We start from the raw sequence: 6,509 nt of genomic DNA, 5'->3' as shown, positions 1-6,509 counted from the left end.
CAAGGCCACACCTCCTCCAATAAGACCATCCCTCCTAACAGTGCCAGTCCCTATGGCCAAGCATTCAAACACATGAGTCTATCAGGGCCCAACCTATTCAAACCACCACACGTGGAATGACGTCTGTCAGAGGAATAGAACAAATACTGCTGTGTTGGCGCTCACAGTAAAGACTGGGCTGTAACTCCATGGTCAAACACCTCCTCGCTTGTAGGGGCCTTATTCATAATCCCCAGCACCAAATCAGTAAGCAAGCAAGTAAGTAAGCACACATGAAACAAATGAAAGGCAATGGTAATGTTCTCCTAATCCCTCCCAAAGACTCCCCCTGCACCCATCATGTCTGCCTCATGTGTTGCTTCCCTACATCTCCATGGAAATGGTCTCATTAGGATCAAAGATGCTCAAGTGTTTCAAATTCTTCTTTCATTGTCCAACCCTCTTCCACTCCTCTTGTCCTGTTCTTAGCTAACGTTCTTTTCAGAACCACCAGTAGATGTTTCCTTCTGTAGTCACCTCAACATGACTCATTATCGTTTCAGTCCTGGCCGCTCCCCCAGTCTGGGCTCACCATCTCTGTCATGGTCTCCACCCTATCTGTGCTGGCTTCTCAGCAACCCTTGGCAAAGTAGGGCACTCTCCACAGTGACGCATCTTCCTTCTTTGGCTTCTGCAGATCTCCCGCACCAAGAATCTCGTGGGCTGTCATGAATCCCCATTCTTGGGCCTTCTCTCACTATTTCGGGCTTTCCTGATTAGGGAAGACACCTCACTTCTCCATTCTTCACAGTGCCTCAGAAATGCAAAGACACCAGCCGTCGGGTGACAAGTCATTGAATGAGGACGGTGGAAGTGGAGAAAAGACGGGCATATGTGAGCAGGAACACTGAAGCTGGTCCTCAGGGGTCTCCAGTCTTCTACAGCAACAACTGTAAGATCTCACAATGAGCAGGTGCTAACACTCACCTCCAGGCTTTTCTGGTCAACAACGCCTAACATTTTACAAGGGAAGAATAGTATTGGGAACGGTGTGGCAGTATCCTGAAGAACATCTTCCCCACAGTGTACTGAAGGGCCTCTGGCTAAGAAAACCCAGTCCCCAACACCTTCCACTGCCTTCACCAGACCAGTGCTCTCTAGAACAGCTGGAGATCAGAATGGGACCAGAGCTTAGTCCAAGGGGTCATCACCACTGTCCTTCCTGGTTGTCATTTGCAGAAAAATGTCAGAGGCAGAGCCAGAGAGAAGAGCCAGGCCAACACAGGAAGTGAAGCTGCATTTGTTCTTGCTTTGCTATGCAGGTGAAACTCAGGCTTTTCCACCATGAAGCTTGTGTGAGGGCACCCCCTGTTAGTCTCTGGGCTTAACGAAGTCTACACGCCATGGCACCATTTCTTAGGAGATCCGGGCAGAAATATCTGAAGGCGTTTCCCATCTCCTTTCACTGCTCTCTGAAGCAGTGCCCAGGACCCCTGTGGACGTCTGCTTTGGAGAGGGACAGTGACATTACTACCCATCCAGGCAGTTTCAGAAAGTGAGAATTCTGTCCCTTCATTCCTCCCTTCCTATGCCATCAGCCAACTACAGATGCAGCTTAAGTTATGATGGGGCTCGGTCCTGCCTGAAAAGATCACTGGAGGTTAAAATGCACTAAATTTATCAAACCTTCTTCAGCAACACAGGGCCCTGCAGAATAAGCAAATGCTGCCTCTCGCAATCAGGTCGGTGTACAGGAGCTCACTACTGCTGCCCAGCACCAAGAGAGAGAGGACCACGCTGCATATCATTAGCCTACAGAAAGAAGAAAACCAAGTTTGATCTGTGCTGTGCTACGTAACTAGGTTAGTAGTTGCTCAGAGCCTGAGTTTCCCCATCTGTGAAATTCAAGCTGTCTGCAAAAGCATTTTATCAAATGTTTTAAAGTCAGTGGTTCTAGGATCCTGATACACAGGATGGGAGCTTAGTAAGCAGTGTGACACTGGCGTTCCCACTGGGGAGCGCTTCCACACAAACCTATACAAAAAGATCCTGTTTATCCCTTCTGCCCATCAGAATGCTATCAGCTGTGAGAAACAGGATCCAGTGGGCGGGGGTCGCTCAAACCTCCAGTTTCAGCATTTGGGCGTCCGAGGCTGGAGGGTCATCCACTCAAGGCCAATCTGGGCTATATAATGAGATCCGGTCTCTCAGATGCAATAAGAAATAAAATAAAAGCATCAACAGCAAAAATAAGTGAACAATAAACTGGCAAAAAGAGAAAGGAATCGCACTAAGATGGCCTTCGCCGTTAGAGAGCGTCTAAGCTCTCTGCTGGCATATGGCTGTTTCTGCGTTGTAAGAAATCTGGAGAAAGCTGGAGGTTCCTCAGCTACAGGGCTGGCTGATGCATGGCTGCCAATGTCACTCACAGGCACTACCTGCCTTTCTCCTCCCGGTTCTCTATCTCCAGTCTGTGTATTTGACCCCCAGACAACTCCTGATTTCATGCTTGGCACAGCTCTAATGTTGTGTGGAAACACAACAACATCCAACTGCAGAAGGCTGACTCCATGTTTGCTTTCTTCCCCCTTTAGATTATTTCTTCTGTTCCACGTTTATAAGTGTTTTGTTTGCATGCATGTATGTGTACCACATGTGTCTGGTGCCTGTGAGAGTCAGGAGAGGGTGGTGTCAGATCCCCTGGAGTTACAAATGGTTGTGGTCGGCCATGCAGACACTGCAAGAGCAGCCAGGGCTCTTAACCACTGAGCCATCTCTCCAGCTGGCTTGTTTGCCTTTTTAAGCAAGGGATACTTCTGAGAATCTCCCAGCAGACTCCTTCTTACCTCGTTAACCAGAATTACCTCCTGTGATTGTGTTTGAGAAGGGGAAACATACTCACTTAAATTTGTTGTTTCACTTAGGTGTGATTCCTGTAGCAGGGAGCATGTCTGTGGCTCTGCTCGCTAACAACATCTAAAAAACTCACATTCAGTCCCTCTTCTGTGCTCAGCCCATGAAGCTTCCTGTCAAATTCTATGTTTAGAGGACGTAAATACTGGGCATCTTGACTCAGAGAAAGCACGGAGGAAATGTCCTTTGACGCTAGGGACAGAGGGCATGACTGAGGTGCCTGGGCCGGTTCATGAGCATGAAGGATCGGGGAGCAACAGTCGCAGAAGCTGGACTTGGCAGAGAGGTGAGGAACTCCCCACGTTCGCTGGCACTCGGCTTCCAATTGCGATTCCAGAATCATTAGCTTTGATTCTGTGAGAAAGGAGCACATCAAAGCCAGAATCCTATGAATTAAAACGTTGACTAATCGAGCTAATTATAGTTCAGTCATCTGAATTTTCACACAATGAACTGAGTTCTCATGAAAGCCCTTTCTTAAGCTTTGATGATGCCATAGCTATTTATGGCCCTAGAACCAATCCTCCTCACTCTGGCCAGGGCCTCCTCGCTGCGTGCCTTTTGCCACTGCGTGCCTTTTGCCGACTCTAACCTTGCATGGATTCAGTCCCATTTTCTTGAAAGCTGAGGCAGGTTCCATGGAGGCAGAGCTTGGGAGGAAGACGCCCTTCCTTGGGGAAATATCTAAGCAGCATGTCAGAACGTCATTCTCAATCTCAGTTTTATTCCAGATTTCCAAAATCAGGGAATTTACATAGCCTGATTATACTTCAGGGAGCTCCTTCTCCCTTAGTGTGTATTAGCTGTCAGGCTAGTATGATACGTTGTAACCACCATTTAGATGTTCTTTGCTGAAGAGTTAGTAATGTAGACCAGCCCTTAGCCTTTGATGAGCCGGTGCCGTGAACTCTGGGTATAAAACAGCCTTTTCTTTTTTCCTTTGTTTCTTTGTTTCTTTCTTTTTTTTTTAAAGATTTATTTATTTTATGTATGTGAGTACACTGTCACTGTCCTCAGACACACCAGAAGAGGGCATCAGATCTCACTACAGAGAGTTGTGAGCCACCATGTGGTTGCTGGGATTTGAACTCAGGACTTCTGGAAGAGCAGTCAGTGCTCTTAACCACTGAGCCATCTCTCCAGCCCCCTAAAACAGTCTTTTCAAGAGAGAATTTGTTTATTCTGAATACCAGTTGGACACCAAGAAAAATGACACGTTGAGGCACACCCTCTCCCCTGGCCGTCCAGGGACATTTGTCATGTCTGAGGACAGTAGCTGGGGGTTCAGGGAGACAAGCAACCCTGGCACCTGACGTGCTTTGCTGATGATCCGGCCACACACAATCCACCTTCCCAAGGTTAAGCTGGGGGGTGGTGGTGGAAGGGTGGCGCACACCTGGCACATCCACTCTCAGGAGACTGAGGCAGGAGGATTGCTTTAAGATCAAGGCTAGCCTGAGCTACACAGGACAACTCTGTCTCATAAAACAAAAACAATCAACAACAGCAAAATCCCACAACAGAGAATTATCTGACCGAAGTGTTGCCAGTGTCGGGGCTGAGAATCCTTGTTATATTAATCACTTTCCTAGTGTTATAGAACAGTCTGACCAAGGCAGCCGGCAGCGTGAAGGGTTTATCTGGGGCCCATCCCCCTCACAAGGGGAAGCATGGCAGCATGCAGGCATGGTGACTTGAGAGCTCACCTCTCAAACCACAAGCGGGAGAGACCGTTGTCCGGGATTTGAAGCCTCAAAGCTGACCCCCAGTGAAACACTTCCTCTATATCTTCCCGCCCCAGTGTCCTCAACTCCAGACTAATAATTCAAGGGCCTGAGAATATGAAGGGACGTCTCGATCAAATCACCACACTTACGTAAGGGAGATGGGTTTTCATTTATCTTAATGTGTGTAATCATTCACATTCCCATTCAGGGTCCCATGTATTCAAAGTGACGCTATCTCTACTTAGGAGGTGTTGCCTGCCACCGAGACCCATATTTGTGCAGACCGCTTTACACTTGGCAGTTTTGAAAGAACGCTAACAATAAGTGGATTGAAGACGGACAGCGGTGGCACACGCCTTTGATCCCAGCGCCTGGGAGGCAGAGGCAGGCTGGTCTCTGAGTTTGAGGCCAGCCTGGGCTACAGAGTGAGTTCCAGAACAGTCAGAGCTACACACAGGAAAACCCTGTCTCGAATAAATAAATAAATAAATAAATAAATAAATAAATAAATAAATAAATAATAGATTGATAATAATAATAGTCTTGTCTTATGGAGATTATTAATTATTCTTCTCTGATTGCTTATTATTTTGGTCCTAGACATGCACACCCAAACACACACACATGCTCACACCTACATGAACATTTACACACCTCATAATAATTAATTTTTGTCCATGACACAAGTTTGTAGGCAAGTCTGTGGGGGATTTTTTTCCTTCGTCAATGATTGACATGGGAGGGTTTAACTGGAGGAGGCAAAGAGGTCCTTGTGCTCACAGGACCTCTAATGTTAACCTCTAATGTTAAATACACAGGACTGTTCCTTCAAAGGGAGGGATGCAGAACCTGTTATCTGCCCAGAAGACCCAGAGCAGACGTGGTTAACAGCCTGGTGACCTTTGATCTGTGTGGCTGAGACTACCCCCACCCCCAACTTGTGCTTGTTTTTCTCAGTCAATCTACAGAATGCATCTTTTTTAGAAGGTGTCACACGTCTTTACAAAGAGTTTCGATAGAGTCATGTCTGACCTTTACGTAGTTCACTTTGTTCCTCCTGGAGATTTAAGTAATCTTTATTGTGTACACCGATTGACTTCATTATCACCAGGAGAGTTTTCACTGAACTGTGTGTGCTTGAATATGCCCAGCATAGACTGCTTAGGCATAAAAGTGGTAAACTGCCTCAGACTCCTGAAGCCTGAGCCCACACCAGCTACTTAGTAGTGTTGAACTGAACTGCCTTCTTGCCTTTCACAGTCTGTCATCCCGCTGGCACAGTAGTTGCTGAGGCAGAGACCCCGAATTGGACCACTGTGGATGGTGTCACCTCTGGGCACATGGTCCTGGGTGTTAAAAAGCAGGCTTAGCCACTCTTGGAAAGCAAGGCAGGAAGCAACATTCCTCCATGCTCTCTGCTTCAGTTCCTGCCTCTGTGTTCCTGCCCTATTTGAGTCTCTGCTTTGGCTTCCCTCAATGATGGACTGTGACTTGAGATTTGTAAGTTAAATAAACCCTTTGCTTTGGATTATAGTATTTATCGCAGCAATAGAAAACAAACCAACATATACCCGTACACACACACACACACACACACACACACACACACACACATGCACAGGCAAACACACACACACTCATGCACAGGCAAACACACACACACTCATGCACACACACACTCATGCACACACACACATACACACACAGGTAAACACACATGCACAGGCACAGGCAAACACATACACATGCACAGGCAAACACACACACATACACACATACACTCATCACTCATGCACAGGCAAACACACACACACACATGCACAGGCAAACACACACACACACACACTCATGCATACACACACACACAGAGGTAAACACACATGCACAGGC

At 47.1% G+C, this 6,509-nt stretch overlaps 1 long non-coding RNA gene across 1 annotated transcript; it reads left to right on the top strand.

Moving 5' to 3' along the window:
* Positions 1-795: 795 nt before the first annotated feature.
* Positions 796-4,997, top strand: LOC100910809 (uncharacterized). The gene is made up of 4 exons (XR_005505668.2): positions 796-931; positions 1,675-1,841; positions 2,904-3,178; positions 4,865-4,997. It is a non-coding gene; the product is annotated as an uncharacterized LOC100910809 (long non-coding RNA).
* Positions 4,998-6,509: the final 1,512 nt, after the last annotated feature.

This window comes from Rattus norvegicus, chromosome 6, assembly GCF_036323735.1.
Source record: "Rattus norvegicus strain BN/NHsdMcwi chromosome 6, GRCr8, whole genome shotgun sequence".
NCBI lineage: Eukaryota > Metazoa > Chordata > Mammalia > Rodentia > Muridae > Rattus > Rattus norvegicus.
Note: the sequence above shows the minus strand (reverse complement) of the source record. Positions and strands in the feature narration are given on the sequence as shown.